The following is a 24083-nucleotide window of genomic DNA, read 5'->3' as shown; positions in this document are numbered from 1 at the left end:
TATCCGAGCACCCCGGTGGGGGGCCGGCTGTCGAATTTAGTCAGCGTGTGGGAGTCCATCTCCATGGACCATTGGGTGCTAGATGCCCTGGCCCACGGACACACACTGGAGTTCCAAAGAAAGTGTCCCCGTTTACCACCTGTGGCCAGGAAGGAAAACCACATAAAACAGCTGCTTCTGGAGGTACGAGTAATGCTAAAAAAGGGCACGATGGAACTTGTCCCGAAGAGGCTCTGGGGCTCCGGAGTATATTCGCTGTACTTCCTCGTCCGAAAGAAGACCGGGGGCTGGCGGCCCATCCTCCTCCGCCGCCTCAACAAATTCATCAAGTCCCAGAAATTCCACATAGTCACCCTTCAGCACCTTGGCACGTGCTGGGACAACTGGAGGAGGGCGACATCCTGTCGTTGCTGGACTTGAAGGATGCCTACTTCCACATCCCCATACACAAAGGGCATCGAAAGTTCCTACGATTCGGGTGGCACTACCAGTTCAAGGCACTGCCCTTCGGGTTGAAGTCAGCGCCAAGGGTCTTCACCAAGTGCGTGGCGCCGGGGCTTCGCCTGAAGAGGATCCACGTATACCCCTACCTGAAAGACTGGCTCATCCGGGCAAAGTCAAGAGAACTGTGTCGATCACACAGCGAAGGCCGTCCGCCTGCTCACGGATCTGGGATTCTCGATCAACTTCGTGAAGTCCCATAGGTTCTGTCGCAGGACACTCTGTTCCTGGGAGCCAGACTCGACACAGTGGCACGGTTGGCTTCACCGTTAGAGGAGAGGACGAAGGCCATGCTGGGCAAGATACAAAGGCTGTTCACCATGGAAGTGGCCAGGGTGAGGTCCACCAAGCCCCTGCGCGGCATGATGTCATCGGGCATCTACCTCGTGCGTCTGTGCAGGTTGCGGATGCGGCCACTGAAGGAGTTCCTCAACGCCTGTTGGATGCAAGCGGCGGCCAGCTTCGAAGACAAGATCTCCCTCAATGAGACTTTCCGTCAAGCGATCCGGTGGTGGGGCACCCGCGCGCATCTCATGGCGGGCATGGACTTGCAGACCCCAACGCATCAGGAAATGGTGACGACAGACGCCTCCCTGGGAGGAATGATAGCGCACACAGATCTCCATGCAAGAGGCCTTTGGCTCCCGGAGGAGAGGTGCCTGCACATCAACATCCTGGAGCTACGGGCCATGTTCTGGACCCTCAGGGCTTTCCTTCCGTCCCTCAAGGGCAAAGTGATAAGGATCTTCATCGACAACACCACCACGATGTTCTACATCCGGAAGCAGGGGGCACCAGATCCCCAGCCCTATCCAAGGAAGCGCAGGATCTGTGGCACTGGGCCGTTGCCCAAGGGATGTTCCTGGTACCCTTCCATCTGGCAGGAATAAAGAACACCATCGCCAACTCACTCAGCAGGTAGCTGCGCTTTTGCCACGAGTGGGAGCTTCAGCAGGATCAGGTGGATCTCCTATTCCAACCATGGGGCAATCCCCAGATCGATCTATTTGTGACGAACACCAAGTGACGGAGATTTGCCAGCAGGGCGATGCATTTTCATTCCCCTGCGAAGGCCTGTTCCTGTATGTGTTGCCGTTGCTGCTGCGACTCATCTGTCAACTGAGATGGTCCCGGTGCAGGATGATCCTCGTCGCAACGGCGTGGCCGAGGCAGATTTGGTTTCCAGACCTTCTGGACAGGTCAGCGTCTCCCCCCCCCAGTCAAACTGCCGACGGATGCAGATCTTCTCGCCAGGGAAGGAAGCGCCATCCTAGATCACGACCCAGGATCGCTGAACCGCCAGGTCTGACTCCTGCAGCACTAGATTTAGGAGGGTACGATATCCCGGCGGACTGCAAGGAGGTGCTTGCAAAGGCCAGGGCATCCTCGACTCTTAAGTGCTATGGACATAAATGGAAGAGGTTCTCTGTCTGGTGCCGTGCACAGAAGATCAACCCTCTGCGGATCACGGCCCCTCAAGTGCTGCCGTACTTGCTGTCGCTGGCCAAGGCGGGCTGGCTCATGCTTCCATCAAAATCCATCTGCCGGCGATCTCCCGCTACACCAGAACTCCGGGGCGGTCGTCGCTGTGGTCTCATCACGTTCCCGCCAGTGAAGGCTCCAGCCCCGTCCCCGGCATGGGAGCTCAACGTGGTGCTGACCAGGCTCATTGGTCCGCCATTCGGCACTGTTGAAGTTCCTATCGTTGAAGACGGCGTTTCTTGTGGCCTTCACCTCTGCATGACCAGTGGGAGAGATCTAGGCCCTCTCCTGTAAACCTCCATATCTGACATTCCACGAGACGAGGGTAGTGCTGAGGACGCACCTATCCTTCATGCCCAAGGTGCTGTCGGACTTCCATCTGAACAAGTCCTTGGTGTTACCGGTTTTCTTCCCGTCGCCGGCTGAGAGGACTTTGCACTCGCTGGATGTGGCTAGAGCGCTGAAGTTCTACGTGGACCGCACGAAGAGTCTTCGGAAGACATCACAGCTGTTTGTAAACTTTGGACCTGTGAACCAAGGGAAGGCCCTCTCGAAGGCTTCCATTTCCAGATGGCTCTCCAGCTGCATCATGCACTGTCACCAGTTGGCAAACCGACCGTTGCCCGGCCGTCCGAGAGCCTATTCGACCAGAGCGATCGCTGCTACTACTGCGTTCCTGTCTGGTGTGCCCCTGCTGGACATCTGCAGGGCTGCTACGTGGAGATCGGCACACACCTTCACAAGGTTCTACTGCGTCGACCGGGATTCCAGGGAGGAGTCCAGTGTCGGCCAGGCAGTGCTGCGCAACCTGTTCGCTTAAAGGTGAGCCTGGTGAGGAGGTAAGAGATGCTTAATGTTGAGTTGTTGAAATGCTTAATGTTGAGCCTTGCCACCTCCCGTGGTTGCATGTGTGTACTACTATGTATTCTTGTATTCATGAGCATGTGAATACATGCCAGACCCCATGCTTGAGAAGGAACAAGTTACTTACCTGTAACTGTTGTTCTCCATCATGGGTCTGGCATGAATTCTCATGCAAAACCTCCCTCCAACCCCTCTGCGGCTCTTCTCTTCTCTCTTACGTGCTACCAAATCTGAAGATGGCTGCCAGAGGAGGGGTTTAGGTTGAGGGCAGTCATTGGCTGGGGGCAGTATGACCCAGAGACCAGTGATTGGTTAGGTTATTAGTAGAAAGACAGTTCAGAACCAAAACTGAAACTGATTTTTTGTTTACTGAGGATTCCCAGCCTGATGGGGAATATTCATGAGCATGTGAATCCATGCCAGACCCATGCTGGAGAACAACAGTTACAGGTAAGTAAATTGTTCCTTTTTGATGCTTAAAAAGTGCTCTGGTCCCGCCCCGATGACGGAATGTCACACAAGTATGGAGTAAAGGGGACTATGGACTAGGAGGAAGGTAGTCCCTTCGGTGAGTAACTTTGTCATTTCCTGGTATGGATTTTCTTGTACAATGTTTATCCTAGGAACCTCACTGGTCTTTAGTTCACAATTATCTGTTATGTTCCACTTGGAAACTGGGTTATTTCCCCCTCTTCCCAAGGTAGTGATACTCCAATTCTCTTACTCGTTGAGATTTCTAGGCTTCTCTTTATCACATTAATACCGTTAAAATTCATCAACTTGGTTTTCACGCTTTCGTCATTTTGTACTGGCATGAGTTGCTCTGATTTTATTAGTCCCTTTTGGTGTGCCGGTATTCCCGTATGACCTCCAGTATTGCAGGGAAACTTCTCTGGTTCCCCTAGATACTGGGGACCTTCTCCTTCCTTCTGTTTGCTTTCGTTCGCATTCCGCACCGTCAGTTTGTTGCTAGTTTCTCTTTCGTCCTGGCTATGGGTAACCAGTCCATTCATTGCTTCCTCCATGGGGTGGCGTCTGTGTCGTTGAACGGGCAGCCTGCCCACCACAATTGCTTTGTGGTGATGCCACCACTGAGCTAGCTCTTTCCCTCCCTTTCCCTCCCTTTCCCTCCCTTTCCCTCCCTTTCCCTCCCTTTCCCTCCCTTTCCCTCCCTTTCCCTCCCTTTCCCTCCCTTACTCTCTTTCTTTCACTCCAGTTAATTGATGATTTTGATTTAAAGTGACATTCTTTCTATTAACTGCATAAGTTTAAGCCCAACCACATATTGCAAGTAATGATGCATCTAAAATAGTTATCTAGGTACTCTGCAGCTGTAAACTCTAGCACACACCCTACTCCCGTTATAGTGAAATCATTTGGCAAATATGATTAATGCATCCCTGAGCATAACAAGAAACCCTTTTCATTGCTGTGAGGCGTTCTCCATATCTCTCGTAATCTAATCTCTTGCATTATCCTAATTATTGCTTTTGCGTTGGCGTCCTCTGGCTTTTTACATCTGCCCTGTCAGTCAAAACCCCCCTTAACATACACGGTTAGTCTCCCATCCGCAACAGGATATGATCCCAATATTTCTTGAGTATGCTTTTAATGCTCAAAGCTTTTCCAGTCCATTACATTGGGTGTGTACATATATATATATGTATATTTCGAAGGGATTGTGTCCTCCGACGTATTCCTCATCTTTGATATACGTTTCCAGCTTGCTGGCCTCGGAAATTTTTTCTCTGTAGAGGGCGCTGCGTGTCGACGTCCGTCGATGTCCCTCGACGGCCACCGTATCGGCGCCGACGTCACCATGCCCATAAATAGACACGCGCTGCGTCCGTTGCTCAGTTCCGTTTTTCTGCGCTTCGTGGGGCCTCGGAACGTCGTTGCTCAGTTCAGTCAGGTTTATCTAAATCTATTTCGACGAATATTCCTTATCGTTCTCGATGGCTTCTTCATCAGAACCGACGACGCCGCGATCCGGCTTCAAGAAATGTCGAGACTGCGGTAAAAAAATGTCAATAACGGATCCACACAGGGTCTGTTTATGGTGCTTGGGGTCCGAGCACCATTGTTTGGAGTGCGAGGACTGCATGTCAATGACGGTGAAAGCCCTGAAGGAGCGAAAGGGGAACCTCGAAAGGTAAGTCAGCCAAAACCTCCTCGAAGGTTTCGTCGGCCGAGGTATTCGTCTCCTCGCCGTCAAACACTCCCATTCTAGATCTCGAAGCAGCTCCCACCATTCGTTGAGATCTAGAGACGTCTAAGGTCCCATTCCTCGTCGTCTTCGGTGTCCCCAGAAAGAGTTTCCTGTCCCACCAAACACAGTTCTCAAACTGAGTGGGAGGAATTCAGAAAGAAAATGTTAAGCGTCTTCGAGAACGCGGCCTCGACCCCCTCGAAGACAGCTGAGGGTGATACCCCGGGTGAAAAACCCAAAAAATCAAAATGCTGCGAGTCGCAGCACCCGGCGAAACATTCCACCCGAGAGCACCATGAGCCATCGGGTAAGAAGGCACCGTCGTCGAGGATTCCCTCGACGCACGGGTCAGCGCCATGGACGCCGTTGTCGAAGGGTTCCTCGACGCAACGGTCGATCGACTCGACGCCATCGTCGACACCGATGAAAGAGAGGACCAAGGTTCCACAGCCAACAGTGTTTTCAAGGGCCTCCGGCACGACGCCGAGACCGTCGTCGATGACCTCGAGTAGGATCCCGATCCTCTCGAATTCGAGGCCCCTTCCAGTTTTTTCGACGCCATTTTCGGCGCCTTCGAGGCCGGTTACATCGGCGTCGACGACTTGGACATTTGCTCGTCCAATAACGACGAGTTTGGCTCCTTCAGCCCTAGAGATGGGCTTTACTCCATTTCAGAGATCAGAATACCCTGGTCTTTCTTCAATTTATGAAGAAAGAGAAGACTCTGACCAAGAAACTTTTGGTTTACTGAGTTCCTCACTGCCTGCTGCAGAGGATTTCACCTCTGAAGAAAGGAGGCTGAAGGAACTACAGGACTCACTTCATGAGGCCAGTGGACTTGACACTTCCCCAGAAGTGGAATTTGTAAAACCAGACCCAGGGGAACATGCCGAAACACCATATAGAACCCTGATGGCAAGAATAATTGAATTTATGGTTTGGTCTGCTCCTTCACCTGTTTTCCAACAGGATGATCTAACGGATATATTGGGCAAAGGCCCACAGGAAGACCCGGTGGTCCCCTTCCATGCAGCCCTACAAAGAAAAATTGCATCCATTTGGGAGACTCCCGAAGTCATCCCAGCAGTCAATAAAAGACTGTCGACAAAGTATAGGGTAGCGGCTGCTGACCCTGAATACCTGTCAAAACACCCAACCCCAGAGAGCCTGGTGGTTCAAGCGGCAACTTCATCCAGCAGTGGGACTGCTTACCCTACTGTCCCACAGGACAGGGATGACTAGAGGTACGATTCTATGGCAAAGAAAGTCTTCTCTGCCTGTAGTATGGCGTTGAAGTCCATCAACGCCACCTGTACGCTTGCCAGGTTCAGTCACACATTATGGGAGTATGCTTCATCAGCGGCTGACTGCATACCCGATGGAGAGGAGAAGGAAGCCTTCCTTGCCATCATTCAAGATGGCAAAGATGCCATGTGCGAGTCTCTTCAAACTGGCATCAATTCTGCTGACAGTATCAGCAGGGCCATGGCGGCTAGTACAACAATCCGCAGGCATGCGTGGTTGCGAAAGTCTGGCTTTGCTCCAGATGTACAGGCCAGACTTTTGAATATGCCCTTTGACGGCTCTTCGTTATTTGGAAAAAGGGCTGATGACAGTCTGGAAAAGTTAAAGACTTCTAAAGCAGCAGCAAAATCCTTAGGAGCTGCTATCCGCCAAACTCCTTTTCGCCCATCAGGAACCTCTGGGAGAGGAAAGTCCTTTCGCTATTATTCCGCATTCGGAAAAGGCAGAGGACAGCCGGCTCAAAGAGGCCAAAGAAGATCCACCCGAGGTGGACGGGTCAAAGGTACTAAGACCGCAGCAGCAGCAGGTGCCTCTTTACCCTCGGCATCCGCATCAGCTGCCCCCAAACCACTCTGAGGCCTTTGCACACAAGACACCTGTAGGGGGCAGGTTAACTCACCATCTGACGGAATGGCAGGCTATAACGTCAGATGCTTGGGCGTTGGAGACAGTTGCCCAAGGTTACTGCCTACCCTTTCTACACATCCCTCAGAGTCATCCACCGGGGAACAGCTCCCGAAAAGTTCCAGATCCGCTCCTCTTGCAGGAAATTTTGGAGAACCGGTACCTGTAGCGGACAGGAACAAGGGCTGGTACTCCGCCCCCCCTACTTTCTCATACCAAAGAAGGACGGAGGACTGAGACCCATCCTGGACTTAAGAGAATTGAACAAGTTCCTCAGGAAGGACAAGTTCAAGATGGTAACTCGCTCTCAGATCCTTCAGGCCCTCCAGCTCGAGGACTGGCTGGTATCTCTGGACCTTCAGGATGCTTATTTCCATGTGCCAATCCATCTCAAGCACAGGAAATACCTGAGGTTCGCAATTGGCAACTCTCATTATCAATTTCGAGTTCTGCCATTTGGGCTGACCTCCGCCCCGAGGGTCTTCACCAAGCTGATGTCGGTAGTGGCGGCGAGTCTAAGGAGGGAAGGGATCCACGTTTATCCCTACCTGGACGATTGGCTGATCAGGGCCGTATCTTCGGAACAGGCCCGGACCCAGCTAGATTATGTCTGCCTCTTCCTTCACAGACTGGGCTTCTCCCTCAATTTAAAGAAGTCACAGATGATACCATCTCAGAGACTCCAGTTCATTGGAGCGGTCCTGGACACTTCCCTGGGTAAAGCCTCGCCACCAGAGGTGAGGGCTCAAGATATTCTGCAGATGGTCACCAAGTTTCAAAATGCCCAACGTCTCCCAGCCATAGACTTTTTGAGGTTGCTAGGCCTCATGGCATCCTGCATCTTCCTTGTGCCAGAGGCTCACCTGAGAATGAGATCTCTTCAGTGGGCACTGAGAAGTCAGTGGTCACAATTCTCAGGGAGAATGTCAGACCTCCTCCGGATTCCGGACAAGGTAGCCCACGACCTTCAGTGGTGGGCCTATTCAGAGAACATCTTGAAAGGAGAACTGTTTTGGTAACCATGGCCGGAGATAACAGTAGTCACAGACGCCTCGCTCACAGGGTGGGGAGCCCATGCCAACGACTTGACCATCAGCGGTCGTTGGTCTCCATCGGAGTCCAGACTACATATCAACCTATTAGAGCTGAGAGCGATCAGACTAGCACTGAAAGCTTTCCTGCCAGCAGTACAGGGGAGAAATGTCCTGATAATGACGGACAACACGGTGGCCATGCACTACCTCAACAAAAGAGGAGGCGTAGGATCACTACCACTGTGCAGAGAGGCAATGCAGCTCTGGTTTTGGGCAATTCGGGAAGGAATCTCTCTATCGGCAGTCCATCTAGCCGGAGAGAAGAATTTGACAGCGGATGCTCTGAGCAGGCAGAGCACAGTCTCCCACGAATGGGAGCTAGCTCAGGAAGTCCTTCAAGAGATCTTCGCCCTTTGGGGAACCCCTCAGGTGGATCTGTTCGCCACAAGCACCAACAGGAAGTGCGATCTGTTCTGTTCAAGGAAATTTCCCCCGAGAGGATCTCTGGGAGACGCGTTCGTAGTGGACTGGGAGTTTCCACTCCGCTACGCGTTTCCACCAGTCCCTGTTATTCCTCAAATGATCAGGAGGTTGAGAAGATTCCGGAAAACCATGATCCTAATTGCCCCGGACTGAGCCAGGAGAACGTGGTACCCGGACCTTCTAGATATGTCCATCTGTCCTCCAATCCGTCTTCCACTCAAAGAGAATCCTCTCTCGCAGAAGGGAGGTCAGGTTCTCCATCCAGACATCACAACCATCAACCTTCACGCTTGGCTTCTGAAAGGTTGAGGTACAAGGATTGGGATCTCCCGGATGACGACATGGAGGTGTTGCTTTCGGCCAGAAGACCAGCAACAAAGTCTTTATACCGCTGCCGTTGGAACACGTTTTGCAGCTGGTGTAGGGAAGAGAATATCGACCCTTTTTCATGCGATACACCAACGGTGCTATCGTTTCTACTCTACTTGGCAAACTCAGGCCTTCAAGTTGGCACTGTAAAAGGCTATCTCGCAGCGCTTTCTATCTTCAAGCGCACTGCGGAGGAACCATCATATTTCAAAATTCCTCTAGTGATACAATTTCTCAAGGGTCTGACTAATGTTTACCCTCCAAAACCATTCCTGGTTCCATTATGGGACTTAAATTTAGTCTTAAACTTCTTAATGGGCACTCCATTCGAGCCACTTCACTCTTGCGCATTAAGATTTCTCACACTTAAAACTGTCCTACTTGTAGCACTAACATCGGCTAGGAGGGCGAGTGAGCTACAAGCTCTCTCCTGTAAACCCCCACATACAATCTTCCACAAGGACATGGTTGTCCTCCAGGTGAAGCCTAATTTTCTCCCAAGGGTGGTTTCTGAATTCCATATTACTCAGAAAATTACCTTGCCTTCATTCTACCCTCCTCCCCATCCGGGGAAAGAGGAGGAAAGGCTACACAGCCTGGACCCTAGGCGAGCTCTCGGCTTTTACATCAGCAGAATGGCTAGAATCAGGCAAGCAGACCAGCTGTTTGTAGGATACTCGGGTCACAAGTTGGGACTACCCATAACAAAACAAACCATCTCCAGGTGGATTATCTTGGCCATCCTGGAATGTTATAGATTAGCAGGGAAAGAGCCACCCCAAAACCTCAGGGCTCATTCAACCAGGGGTATCGCAGCTTCTTCGGCTCTCCAGAGAGGGGTACCGGTCCGGGACATATGTGCAGCTGCCACATGGTCATCCGCACATACATTAACAAAATTTTACAATCTGGATTCCTCCACTGCTCAAGAGACCAGATTTGGCAAAGCCGTATCACACTTGGTCCATCCCTAAAGGGATATATATAACACTATCACTCCCTCCTCCAATTACATACCACTGCTATGGGAGTCTATCAAAGATCAGGAATACGTCGGAGGACACAATCCCTTCGAAAAACAAGTTACTTTCTTACCTGGTAACGTTCTTTCGACGGGATGTTCCTCCGACGTATTCCTTATCGCCCCTCCCACCCATCCCCGCAATGATAATTTCCCTTGTGGTTGCAGCTTTCGCTCCTTCAAGGTTACTAACCAATTCAGGCATGTCTTTCTTATACTACAAAACGGAACTGAGCAACGGACGCAGCGCGTGTCTATTTATGGGCATGGTGACGTCGGCACCGATACGGTAGCCGTCGAGGGACATCGACTCGGCGGACGTCGACGCGCAGCACCCGCTACAGAGAAAAAAGTTCCGATGCCTGCAAGCTGGAAACGTATATCAAAGATAAGGAATACATCGGAGGAACATCCCGTCGAAAGAACGTTACCAGGTAAGAAAGTAACTTGTTCATCTAATAATCACGGACCATAAAGATTTCCTATAAGTCCAAAATAACTTTCCCCGAGATCAGAAATAACATCCACCACCTTAAGCAGGATCTTATTGTGCACCAATATCAACAAACCTCTAGAGAAAGCTGAATATGAGGAGGCATACTTTTCCCGTGGTGCTGCACTTTAAGAACCTCTGTGGTTAAATGGTGTCTCCTGCAGCATCGATATTCCCACACATGTTCTATTTAAAGGGAAATCTCTTCTGCTCCTTTTCACCAACCGATTGATGCCGCAACACATTCCAACTCTGTTTTTAGCTCCGCTATGTCCCCTATCTGATTGCACAAGTCGTTTTTCATTCCATCCATCCACTTACATACAAAGTCCGAGCATAAAGCAACCATACTGAGAAACAACACTGCAACAAGATCCATCCCACCAGTGCATCCCTAAACCTACCCCTGGATGTGACACAGCTATGCTCCTCACGCACACCCGCATACCACTTATCATTGACAAACCAGACCACTCACCCCAACCCTGTAACCAAGGTAAAGAAAAAATAGTGACAGTATCTAGTCCGTACATCCAGAGGTTGCGTGGCACTGGCAGACCACACCTGGGAACTGCATCAGACCACCTCCACGCCCCCAGATCCTGATGGCTATAAAATGTCTTATGATATACCTTTCAACCCTCATTTACAACGGATCAAAACTAAGGTGGCGTATACTATTCCTGAACTCGAATGTTGTTCCCATTTCCAAAATGTCAACCTCCCCTCTCACACCTTCATTAGTACACAGGCTCTTAATAAGGCCCATTGCCCTGAGAAACGGCCCCTTTACTGGCACATATAAGAAGGAGCAGGTAGAAGCAGAGAAGGAAAAAGATGCGCCTTGTGGCTGTAATGTTCTCACAATTACAAGGAGCACACACAAAGGTCCCTTCCATTTTACAGGCCCCCATCCATCGTTCTAATTACCATCACATTTAAGAATGTTCACATTACTCCAGAATCACCTGGTGGCAAAATTGCATGGTCTGCAACACCCATCCCCATCCACCTGGCATATTCAATCGTACTGTGAAACGTTTTCTCTCATGATAAATGAGCTTGTATTGCTCCAGTATGCAGCTGTGCTTCCTTCTGCACTGTCCCATCCTCTGTTGCTGCATTTCTTCAGTTGCTGTCTCCCAACACAGATCGGCGCTGGCCCCACTGATTAAACCTAATTTCCTTTTCTGCTCCACTGTTTTCCGCCAGAGCCACGTCGAGTGAAAAACTCTTCACCTGCGCAGGCCACACTATTGTTTTTCAGCCAATCCCATGCAGCTTTCAGCTCATAGAAGAACCACGATCATGACAATTTTATGTTTGATGGATATAATGGCATGCATTTCATTTCAACATTACTCAGCCGTGCCTTTACTGCCTCAAATGTATTCCTTTGCTCTAATAGAGGACGAGTTGCACTTTTTGTGATACTGGACATATCACACAGCCCACATCAGACTGAAACCTATCCTTAACACCTGTGAGCCCTGATTGCTGAGAAGAGGCAGCATCTTGGAGTTAATATATTGACCTCCTCTGATAGCCCAAGTGCCACTGAGCTCTCGAAGCATGAGAAGTAGAAGTACAGGTTGTCCATGGTCAAGATTGGCCAACTTCTAGCTTTGAATATCCAGGACAGACTCTAACCAATGAGCCAGACCTAACTCTCATTGGCATTCCTAATACAGATAGTGACTTTGTTCTTTTTCAAAACTGGACTTTGCCGCCCTCTCCAGTAGCTTAAATAGTAATGGGATATTGGTGAGGGAGTGATAATTTGACAGTTCTGTATACCCCACTGATGCTTGTAGGAGTTGGAGGAACTGTCCAAGCTCCCTTATCGGGTGAGTGAGATGCAGGGTATGGGGCTGACTTGGTCGCTACCTGATGGGTCATCAAAAGTGATGAAGAGGGATCCCACCTACAATTAAGCGACTCATCCTTTTATGAGCCTCTATCTGTGGATCCCACTGGAAGATTACAAACGCTGATCAATGACAGTCAAGAAAGCCCAAGACAGAAATTGGATTTCCAAACAAGAAGCAGAATACCTCACACCACCATTACCTAATGTGCCGAAATTCTACACCCTACCTAAAATTCATAAGACTCTGAATAAACCACCCGGTAAACCTATAGTCTCAGGTACAGGTTCCCTTTTGGAACCTTTATCAAAATTTGCTGACCGATATTTAAGCCCCTTTGTGAAACTGATGACTTCTTACATTAAGGATACAACTGAAGTTATCAGAATAGTAGAAGGCTTTAAGATTGAGACTAATGACATGTTAGTGAGCTTAGATGTAGTCTCTCTATACACTAAAATTCCTCAAATAGACACCTTAAATATGATTGAAGAGAAATTACTGCAATCTCGACAAACAGGCAGAACTCCTAATTCTTTCATTCTGTGGTGTACTGAAATGGCTCTCTGTGAAAACTACTTTGAATTCAATGGTAAATACTATAAACAGATACATGGTACAGCCATGGGCTCAGCGGTGGCCCCAACGTTAGCAAATCTATATGTGGAAATAATTGAATCTAATGTGATACTGAATCAGACCAATCCTTACAGACAATACATAAAATTATGGAAAAGGTATATCGATGATATCCTTATGATTTAGTCTGGACAGAATGAGGTATATGATTTGTTTATACTATGGCTCAATGCACAAAATCCCTTTTTGAAATTTACTAACACCAAAAGTCAGAATTAAATTAACTTCCTAGACTTGACAATATATGTCAATGTTAATAAAGGAATCTTGGAAGTTAAACCGTATCATAAAGATACTGACAAAAACTCTTTGCTTCTATATTCGAGTTTCCATCCCAAACATAACAGGCAAAATCTACCGTTTGGCCAATTTCTCAGATTGAAGAGAAATAGTAGCAGCAAGAAGGATTTTGAGCATGAGTCAAACCAATTGCAAAAGAACCCTGTGAACAGAGGCTATCCGAAAAAAGTTGTTAAACGATCACTGAAAAGGGCTTCAAATAATAACAGGGACGCCCTATTGGAATATCGACAGAAAAATGACCAAGATGACAACCTAGTGTTTGTGAGCACCTTTAATCCATTATCAAATGAGATTACTAAAATCATCAAACGGAATTGGCATCTCTTAGAAGAAGGTGATTGGCCTCTCGCTCAACCAAAATGTGCATTTAAAAGATGTAACAATTTGAAGGAATTAACAACAAGAAATTATGTGCTGATCAAACAGAAACAAACTACACTTACAGAACAATGGGGCTTACCTAAACCAACTGGACATAGCCCGTGTGGACAATGCAGTTGTTGTGCACAGACTAAAAAACAAAAAAATTGATTTAGGATTACCTAAATTGTGGGAACAAAGATCCTTGAGCAATTGTAATTCTATGATGGTCATTTATGCGATTTGGTGCCCTTGTGACAGGCTATATATTGGGAAAACAGAAAAATAAAGGTCAGAATAGGGGAGCACAAAAGTTGCATAAGGAACAATACCTTATGCACCCCTAACTGGTCATTTTAATAGCCTTGGTCACAAACCAGAAGAATTGAGATGGTCAGTAATAATGAAAATCGAACAGTCTGACAATACTTGTAACAACAAACAAATGCTTAGTATACAAGAACAGAAAATGATCTTCCTCACTAAAAGCCACCTTACAGGCCTGAATGAAAATATAGATTGGAGTGTGTTTATTACGTAGACAACTAACTGGTGTTTATACACTATGTTTATGACCCTAGTGACTGATTGTGCACTATTGTACCACATTAGTGTGAGTGACTTGAGTACACCATTTAATTTAGTGGCTATAGTCACCGTAGCCTTAACTCACGTACCACTGTGATGATCCTTGTCATTAGCAACATTTAACTCAATTCTTTTTGTTTCTGAATAATACTAATAATAGTTATAGCACGATATCAGTGACTCTCGAAGCTGTTCTTTTGCTTTGAGTTTCCTCTCTCCAATTATAACGCTACCTTTCCAAAATGGCGTTATGTATCTCCAGTACCGTCCACTAGTCCTTTTTCTATGATGACACACCTACTGACACAGCACGTACGCGGAATTGGGTTAGACGCACATTCCGTACCGTGAAATTACAGACATGACGCTGTTTTTGTTTGTTCTGGCGCGTCATTCAATACACACCCCAGCTCTGCTCCCCGCGAGACCTCAACCTTCCGGTGAGTATGCCCGCATTGATCGAGTTCCGATACGAACTTCTATTTATTTATTTTATTATCTGCTCGTTACTCTCGGCACTGGGTAGAGATACACAACAGCGTACTTCGTGCCCACGTCTCTACACGTGTGGCGACCACTTCTCTAATGTATGCGCCTGCCTCTCGCACGTTCCCCATTCACATTGCACGGTCTACCTTCTGCAATATTGTATAGCCTGGCACTGTTTGGCTCCATCTAGAGTGCAGGATGCGACAAAATGAAACAATTTTTGCTTACACTCCGGATGCTTGCTTACCTCGTTTCGTAGCTCAAGATATGTGACATGTTGGGGCACGATCTTTAATTTCGTGTTTAGTCCATTGTTTGATTTTACTAGACACGAACCAGTGTCACCATATTGGGTGTAGTTCCCCTTTCTGGCTGTGACCTCCACGTACTTTCCATTCGTGTTAAGATATGCCTTGTCTGGTGTACATTATTTGATATAGACTGTTATGTCTAACATATGTATACCCTAACTTAACAGTTAATTGAAGTGTACTTTGCCCTACAGGTATAATCTCGCACCACTACTACGCTTTTGGTTCAACTCAATAATAGTACTTTGGAGAGAATGACAGTAAGTGCTGCAATTCCTTCTCCAATATTAACTTGTGATGAAATGTAATGAGATTACTCTTTGTCTGCCACCGCTTCTCGGTTTTGATGACCGGACTTCTTGTGTCCTCCTTGTATATCCATAGGGATAAAGGTGACTGGATTACAGACCCTGTTACCAGCCACACAGGATGCGATACCAACATTAATAGACGGTAAGCACCACTATTATACCAATTGAAATAGTGGATATTTGGATTAGTGACCATTATTAATTAGGTCCACACGTGATGTCAACCAAGCATTAGTCAGCGTACACATCAACCTCAGAGTAATACTTCATTGGAGCACTCTGTGTATGGTTTGGTTTGTTTTCTTTTGCTGTCTTTGTGACTGTGGTTTATCATTTTCCAACTAAGATGTTGATTCTGCTGAAATGAATACTACACCAAATGGTGTCCAACATTGTGTTTTGCCAGCCATTTGATTGTTGTAAATAGGAGTTCAAATTATTGTAATAAGATTGCATATTTTGCACATTATGACACCTTTGGGTGCCAACTACACCTTCCAGGTATCTGCACTTAGCACTTTGGGATATTTTATATTGTTTTTTTATGATGTTTTACTGAATTGTGTTTTATAATTATGTATTAAAAATATTCGTGTTAAGTTAGAGTGCGAGTGGTATAATTTTCCCTGCACTTGTTTGTAATTGTTCTGTGATGTTAAATTTGAAAAGTGACACACCCCTGAGTCTAGCGATTTTCCTTACCTTACCTGATGAGACAGGGAGTTTGTTTTATATCATTATCACAAAAATATGCTGTCATTTAGCCTCAAGAACGCTCTTGTTTAGTTTTATACCTGCGAACTCCATTCCCCAGATTACACCACAAAGGAGCAGACAGACCTTTGAACCGGTAAACTGAGACGAACAGTGGGGCACTCAGACCATGTACTCCAGCAGACATACTGTGGTTAATGTTGTATCTGACAGAAGAGGCTATCGAACACCATGGCGCCGCAAATGCTCAATGTAGGAAATTCCAAGATGGTGTTGCACGTCATGGATGGTTATGAAACCTTGTGGTTCCAATTGAAACCAAATAAAAACCGTTATCCAATAAACCAATTGTTGATCTTAAGTAATAACTATAGAATAATAGAATTTGAAACTCCTGACAAGACTAACCAAATCCTGGGAGGGAATTCAAGAGCAATTGGAGAATAGCCAGTCATCCTCACAAAATACCCACACCACAGCTTCTTTGGTATAAAAGGTGCTGTAGAAAATCAATTCAGTATCTTGGCCCCGGAAGAAACAGACATAATCCTACGTCCTGTCCCCTTTCCTCCATACTTCGGGACTGGGACCAGAGCACTTTTAAGCATAAAAAAAGTAACTCTTTTTTTTGTTTTTAGACAGGGCCACTGCACGTCACTGCAGCCCCGCCTTCCAGAGCTCGGCTCCGCGCATCGCCCTCCAGTCCTTTTATCCACGCGGTCGGGATCGGACGCACTTGCATCTCAGGGAATATTTTCTTTTTATTCCCTTGTCCTTCATTTTCCTGCTCTGGTTCCACGGTCATCGTTCTTCTGTCTATGCCAAAGCGTCTGTGATTCGTGCCCTGTTTATCGTGCGAACGTCGTTTCGCCAGGGCGGGTCTCCGCTCTCTTTGCCTGGAGTGCTTAAGCCCGGAACACCGGTGGGACTTGTGCTTCTAGTGTGACTCCCTCTCCGTCCAAGCCCCCAGCGTCGGCTTGTCAGGTGGGAGCAGGTGTTCCAGTGGATTCCTCCAGCACATTTACAGCAGTTCATTGAAGAAAAAAGGAAATGACCGCTAAATCCGTTCCTTTTTGGGGCACCCCGGCCAAGGGACTCCTTCCTGGGGTCTTCTGCTGAAGTGGCTCTGTTGCCAGGGATCTCCCTGAGGTGTCCCGAAAGGGATCTAACCAGCGATCCAGAGTTTCCTCTGAGGTGCCCTGCAAAGTGGCTGACAAGACCGGATCTTCATCAGAGGTTCCCCTTTTGGGGAATAAAGTTAGGCCCAGTACCTCTGGCGTTGTTGTCACTGTGGTCAGCCTGAGGTTTCCACATCTGGAACTAAATGTACTGAGTCTCGGCTCAAGGTTCCTGTCAAGGTGACTAAACATACCATGATAAGCTCAGAGGTTCCTCTTCTTGGGGCTATATCTTAGACCAGCAAGATTGAGGGGCCCCCTTTGAGGGCTCTGGCTTCAGGGGGTGACTCTAAGCCTTCCCACACTCAGACCTGTGGTCGAACCGATCCTGCTGAGGGGGCAAAGAAGCCGGTTAAACACCAAGTCTTCGAGAACAGGCTTAGCCGAGGTTTCCATCACTTAGGGCTAATTCATCAGCAGTCTCTAAGCGGTTGCAGAAACACTTGATCTGCTAGCACCGGCTCTGCCGAGGTTCCTTGTCACAAGGCTTAAATGGAACATAAGTCCCCGGATTCCCCTGTGGTGACCACGTCCTCACTGACACCTGTGACGCAGTTCACCTCGGGCGTTAACAAAATGGCGGGCCAACCCCTGTGGTCCACGGCAGGCTTTTTGTCTACCTCTCACACCGACGTTCACTACGGCTGGTACTTGGGGGCCTGTTTTTGGGGCAGAGCAGACTTTGCCATGTTTTGTGGCCAACAAGAACCTGTTCCGCCATTCAATGGATTGGCGTGCTCGGGCTCTGCTGCCGGATAGTCTCGCTCCCTCCTACATCCGCTCCTTTGGTTTAAGTGGATTCTGTTGGAGGAGGACCATCCTGGCAACCATCCTCTTGGCGATCCTGGGGGTATGCCCCTTCCGAGCAGCCTCTACCCACTCCAGTGCATAGATCTTCTTCTGAGGAGGCATTTTTTGGCAAGTTTCAGACGCTTATGCAGTCTGATCCCATGAAGGCGTACTTTAAGGATTTATTTAAGGAAATGTATCCTAAGCTGCCTGAACCAGCCCCTGCTCCGGCAATCCCTCAACAGTTCCCAGTAGTGCCACCTCCTCCACCACTTCCTGTGGGGCTACCGCCTCCACTTTCTCCTGTGGAAACGACTCGCGTTGCGCACTCAACCTTGCCCTCTGGGCCTGAGACACCAAGTGCGGCAGACCAGTCTAATGCTCCCGTCTCACTGGATGAGGATCAAGAGGACCCGGACACCGACGACCTGCCCCTCTCTATTAGAGCCTTTCATGACTGGGCTGGGTATATGATGTCCTTGCTAGACCTCCCAATACCTGAGCCTCCGGCTCCACAAGAAGAGGTACTTTCTGGAGCCTTTATGCTGTCAACACAGGAGCGCACTGGCCTGTTCCTTCAAAAGAATGTCCTGACCGAAGCCCGCAAGGTCTGGTAAAAACCTTATTCAGGGCAACACCTAAACAAGAAAATTGACGCTCGCTACAAGATACACCCCTCTGAGGACATATCCTTGTCTGCATGTCTACTCCCCTCATCAACTGTGGTGGCAGCAGCTACGCTCCAGTCGAAGCTGGCCTCTACATCCTCTACTGCAGCGTCTCAAATCCTTTCCAAAGAGGACAAGCTTCTTGACTCCATTGGGGGGAAAAAGGTTTTTTCTAATTCGGCTCTTCAGCTGCGTCTGGCTAATACCAAGCTTATCCTGGCAGCTGCTAATGTCAAGCTGTGTAAGGAGCTTTCCGAGTTTCAGGAATGTATTCCTCCTGCTGGACTTGAAGACTTTAAGGGCTGCTTATCCGATAGCAGAGTGCTGGCGCAGTATTTACTTGAGGCTGCGGCCCATCATGTTGACACTTCCGCTCGAGGCCTTATGATACTTATGTTCGGAGTAGACCTCTCACACCAAGCGTGGCTGCATGCTACAAAGTTTTCGAAGGAACTTCAGGACAAGGTGGTTGATCTCCCCTTAGAGGGTAGAGGACTGTTCCACTCCTCCACAGATGAGGAACTAGCAAAAACCAAGGCAAGCACTCAAACGGTCAAGTCATTGTCGATCCTTGCAAAAACCCCAGCAAAGGCACCTTATACTCGAGGTCTGGGTCTCAAACGAGGTCCTTTTCTGGTTTCAGAGGCTTTCAGGACCGCCATGGTGCTCCGTACAGGCTCCTGCTGGTGTGCCTCGCCGTAAACGGCAAAGGCGAAGTGGCCAGTTTTTCTCTCGATCAACAGCCTCCTAGCAGCGGGTGGATTTCCCACCGATTAAAACATCTAAATGATATTTTTATCGGTCACACGAGTCTCCGGTGAGACGATGAATTTCGTCTCATCTGAAGGCGTGGCAGACCAATGGGTTTTGTCTGTTGCCCTGGTGGGCTTCCGCATGCCCCTCACCCCCCCCAACCACACCCTCTCACCCGCCTCTCCAGCAGACTGGATTGCCCTCCCTCAGAGCAGAGGTACAGAAACATCCATACCTCAAAGCTGTGGAACCTGTTCCCTTGCGGGAGCAAGGGAAGGGCTATTACTCCTGTCTGTTTACAGTGCCCAAACCCAACCAGGCTGGCCTTTGCACTATCCTCGACCACTCCTAGTTCACTTTTTCTACCCCAAGAGAAATTCAAGATGATTATGCCCTTCCAGATAAAGGCCTCTCTCGGAAGGCCGATTCGCTCAGCGTGGTAGACCTTCAGGATGCCTACATGCATATTCTGAACTGGAGCCCGCATCGAAAGTATCTGCGGTTCTCCATGGGAACGAAACACTTCCAGTATCGTGTGCTTCCGTTTGGTCTCAGCTCAGCACTGAGTGTCTTCACAAAGATGATGGCGGTCATCGCAGCATTCCTCAGACTGCAGGGCGTTCATGTATATCCTTACTTGGACGATTGGCTCCTGCGCAGCCCACAGGCTACTACAGCAAATTTTCAGTTACTCCTTCAGCTCCTGTTCCATCTTGGGCTGTCGGTGAACAGGCAGAAATAGTCTGACGGGTGCTCAAGACCTGATCTTTCTGGGTTTCTGTTGGGATACTGTCAGTACCAGAGTGTTCCTAACAGAGTAGAGGATTACGGACCTTTCAGCCATGTGCCAACTCTTCTATAATCTTCCCACATGTCGGCCTGGTGGTTCCAGAGACTCCTGGGCCTCATTACCTCTTGCGTGTTAGCTCTACCTCTTGCACGCCTAAAAATGAGGCGCACTCTGCTTGCTGTTCGAAGTGCTGGTCCCAGGCTACGGATCCGGATTCCAAGATGATTCCAGTCCCATCCTGCATGACAGCGGATCTTCAATGGTGGTCATCCGCCTGCAACCTTTCAGTGGGGACCTCCTTCCAGGAGCCCTGCCCACTAGCAAAGGTTACTACAGACTCCTCCCTTCTGGGGTGGGGGGTGACACTGCATCACCTCGAGGTGTACGATTTGTGGACGCCTCAGGACAGGCGGTTCCATATCAGTTACCTCAAGCTCCTGGCAGTTTTCCTGGCGCTCAAGGCTTTTCAACCCTCGATCACCAACAGTGTGGTTCGAATTTGCACAGACAATTCCATAGTGATGTTCTAAATCAACAAACCGGGGGGCACCAAGTCTCCCCTTCTGGTGGACCTTGCTATCCAAATTTGTAAGTGGGCTATCCAACACAATGTCTGGCTTCAAGCTGTGCACATTCCAGGTCACATCAGTGTGGCTGCAGGCTCCCTCAGCCGCCAATCAGCAGCGTGTTATGAGTGGCAGATGAACACTGATGGGGTTCTCCAGCGGTGGACCTCTTTGCGACCTCATTGAACCGTAAACTTCCTCTTTATGCTTCCAGGGACGGGCTCGGAGTGTCTTCCTTGGGGGACGCTGTCGAGATCCTGTGGGACAACATGAAAGCTTACGCTTTTCATCCTTTCCCGCCGATTCATCGGTCGTTCTGGAAACTCTGCAGTTCTTAGAACTGCACTCTCCTCTTCATAGCTCCTTGGTGGCCAGCCAGGTTCTGGTTTTTGGAACTGCAGCACCTGTCGGTGTGCTGCCCGATCACATTTCTGCAGGTTCCCGACCGTCTTCACCAGAGCAATTGCTAGTTGTGGAACCCCCTCCTCACAATTGTGAGTTCCGATCATTGGCGCAGTTCAACTTCTCCAAGCACAACATGCGTATAGTTAAAGTGGCAAGAAAGCCCTCTACAAGAGCTCAGTACAGGCGCAAGTGGCTCAGTTTTTGTCATTGGTGTGTAGCCAAAGAGCCTGATCCTAGACAGGCTTCTATTGACTGCGTCTTGTCCTTTGTATCTGACCTTGTTGCCCCTGGCATCGATTTCTTATGCATGACATGCTTAACGGCTATTGCGGCTTAACTGTCTACAGACAGTTGCTTTTTTTTTCACTGGCAAACCCAGTCATCGAGAGACATTTTGCAGGTCTTCATCTTTTCACGCTGGTTCGGCCCCTCATCCCAAAGGGGATCAGAATGTGGTCCTCACTGCTTTGTCAGAAGCCTTTTGAACCCCTGGCCACTACCGAGCTCAAGTACCTTTCTTGGAAGGTGGCCTTTTTGATTGCAGTGACATCTGCAAGACAGATAAGTGGGCTTCAAGCTCTGTCGAACATCCGGCCCGAACTTTCCACAAGAATAAGGTTGTGCTTCGCACTCACCCTTTCCTTCCCAAAGTGGTTTCTGAATTCCATTTAAACCAGTCAATATATGTACCGGTCTTCTTCCTGAACACAGTCTCCGATGCCGAGAGGGTTTTACACAATGTAGACATCAGATGTGCTCTGAAGTTCTACCTCGACCGAACAAGCGAACTAGGGTTCTTCACAACTCTGTTACGTTTGGTGAACCGAAAGGGGAAACCAGCCTCGAACATCCATCTATCGTTGGATAGTTTTATGTATTTCCGAGGCCTACAAAATTCAAGGCCTTAAGCCCCCAAGAGGCATTCATGCACATCTGGTCCGTGACAAAGCGGCTGAAGTTGCCTTCCAAAAAGAAATCCCTTGGGAGTCCATAGCGAAGGCTGCTATGTGGGCTTCCCTATTGGCTTTTTGCAGATATTGCTGTCTTGACCTGAGCTCTTGGGCTGATGCCCAATTCGGCCGGGCAGTCCTTAAAAATGTGTTCCAATAACAGATTTTCCATCCACCCGTGATTCCTATGGTCAGTGCTTGGGAATCTCCCACATCTATGGAGGAAAGGGGACAGGACGTAGGAGTATGACAAAATTACTCACCGTAGTGACTACCTTACTCCTAGTCCATAGTCCCCTTTCCTCTGTACGCCAGCCTGCCGTCCTCTCTATTAAGTACCCTCTATTGTTGCTAAATATGGTCCTTGATCTGGCGAGGCGATAGAAAAGGACTGAAGGGCGATGCGCGGGGCGGAGCTCAGGAATGCGGGGCTGCGGTCACGTGCAGTGGCCCTGCGTAAAAAATAAAAGGACGCAAGTAAATTTGTTGATGCTTAGAAGTGCTACGGTCCCCATTCCGATGGACAGAATGTCTAACAATTATGGAGGAAAGGGGACTATGGACTAGGAGTAAGGTAGTCGCTACAGTGGGTAACTGTCATACCTGCTGATGCTCTGTTGCTACAAGGGAAGGCAGATGGTGAAAAGACAAAGTATTTCTTTCTGGAGGAAAGCAGTGCAAGACTGTGAGGAGTGGTTGAGAGCTGCAAAGCTTGGGAAGTCCTGGAGGAGGGCGGGGGAGGGGGCTCCAGCCCCGCTCCAGCCCTTTGTGGGAACTGGAGTGCCAGAACCAGAGGCTTTCCACCAATGACCCCCGAGGGAAGGACTGAGGCCCGTGGCAGGTGGGGAAGAGATTATTGGCTGCTTCAAATGGACCCTTAAGGTCGATGGAGGGAAGAAACACCCATTAAACCCAAGGTCAATGGCTGACTTGCTCAGAATCTTGAGAAAACCAAGGTCTATGAGAGATCAGAAGTAAAAAGTGAACAATCCAAAGTCTAGGAGAGGTCTCCTGTGAAACCTGAAGACTCGAGAGTAGGGTGAAACCTGTAAGTGAATATCAAAGGCCCTAAAGAGGCTCAAGAAGAAATCTATTTGTAGATCATAATGCTTGGAAGACGTGGTAAAAGAAGCTTAAAGGCTGAAGGAATTTCCAGGCTGTGCATTACTCCTCAAGGTGCATTCAGAAGAACAGTTTTGTTTTTATTTTGATTGTTAGGGTTGGACACTTGTAGTTTAGGACTTTTGTAGCTCCTGCTTTTGGCCCAACCATGGCACATTTTGTATTGAAGCATAGTGTAGCTTGGAGTCTAAGGACTTTAGGTTACAAGACTTTCTGTAGGCCACATAGTTTGATCATTTCCTTTGTAGCATAGTGAGTCCCAAAGAGGGGCAAGGACTTATAGGAACTTTTTGTTGGACTTTGATCTTCCAAGGTGTTGGACATCTGGAATGGACTCCACTTTGTACTGTCGTATCCTATCATGGTTTACTACAGGTAATCCCTTAACTTTTTGTAGTTTACTCTCAAGAACCTATATGTGTTTGGTCCAAAACTTCCGTGTAAAGCAGGGGTCCCCAACATTTTGTGGGCCATGAGAAACCGTTGCGTATCAAATGAAATGGGGATCCACATCCATGCTGCAACAGATCAGATCTGCTTTCAGGTGGTGGCAAAATTATGGCAACCGAAACTATAACTGTAAAAAAACAAAATATTACAAATGTTAATGGGTAGCTATTAAGTACTCTAGTCCGGGTGAATTTGCAATGGGTGTTAACTTAATTTGAGACTAAGGTTGTCTTTAGGTTTAGGAATGCAAATGGGGCATTTTTAAGCACACAAGATCATTAACAGTGGTCAGAATGTTGGTATTTAAAGTATTTGACAGCGGCTTTTGGATTATTCAACAAGTAATGTTTGGGAAATCTAGTGGCAAATGGAACATTTGTAAGCAGATTAACTCTAACATTGGTCACACATTAAAGCATTCTAAGCCCAGTATATAGAACAGTT

The 24083-nt window shown here is 48.2% G+C and overlaps 1 protein-coding gene across 7 annotated transcripts in view; it reads left to right on the top strand.

Annotated features, from left to right (window-relative positions):
• The window catches only part of HYCC2 (hyccin PI4KA lipid kinase complex subunit 2), a 1329865-nt gene that overhangs the window by 166260 nt on the left and 1139522 nt on the right, over positions 1 to 24083 (top strand). For 5 of the 7 annotated variants that reach the window (XM_069615445.1, XM_069615449.1, XM_069615443.1 and 2 more), the window contains 2 exons: positions 15138 to 15203; positions 15328 to 15396. The exons of the other annotated variants lie outside the window; for them this stretch is intronic. The gene's annotated coding sequence lies outside the window, so the exon portion shown is untranslated. The remainder of the gene's footprint in view (positions 1 to 15137; positions 15204 to 15327; positions 15397 to 24083) is intronic. 7 annotated transcript variants of the gene reach the window in all.

The sequence above is a fragment of the Ambystoma mexicanum genome, chromosome 9, assembly GCF_040938575.1.
Source record: "Ambystoma mexicanum isolate Mex_15411 chromosome 9, UKY_AmexF1_1, whole genome shotgun sequence".
Lineage (NCBI taxonomy): Eukaryota > Metazoa > Chordata > Amphibia > Caudata > Ambystomatidae > Ambystoma > Ambystoma mexicanum.
This window is presented reverse-complemented; position numbering and strand designations above follow the sequence as displayed.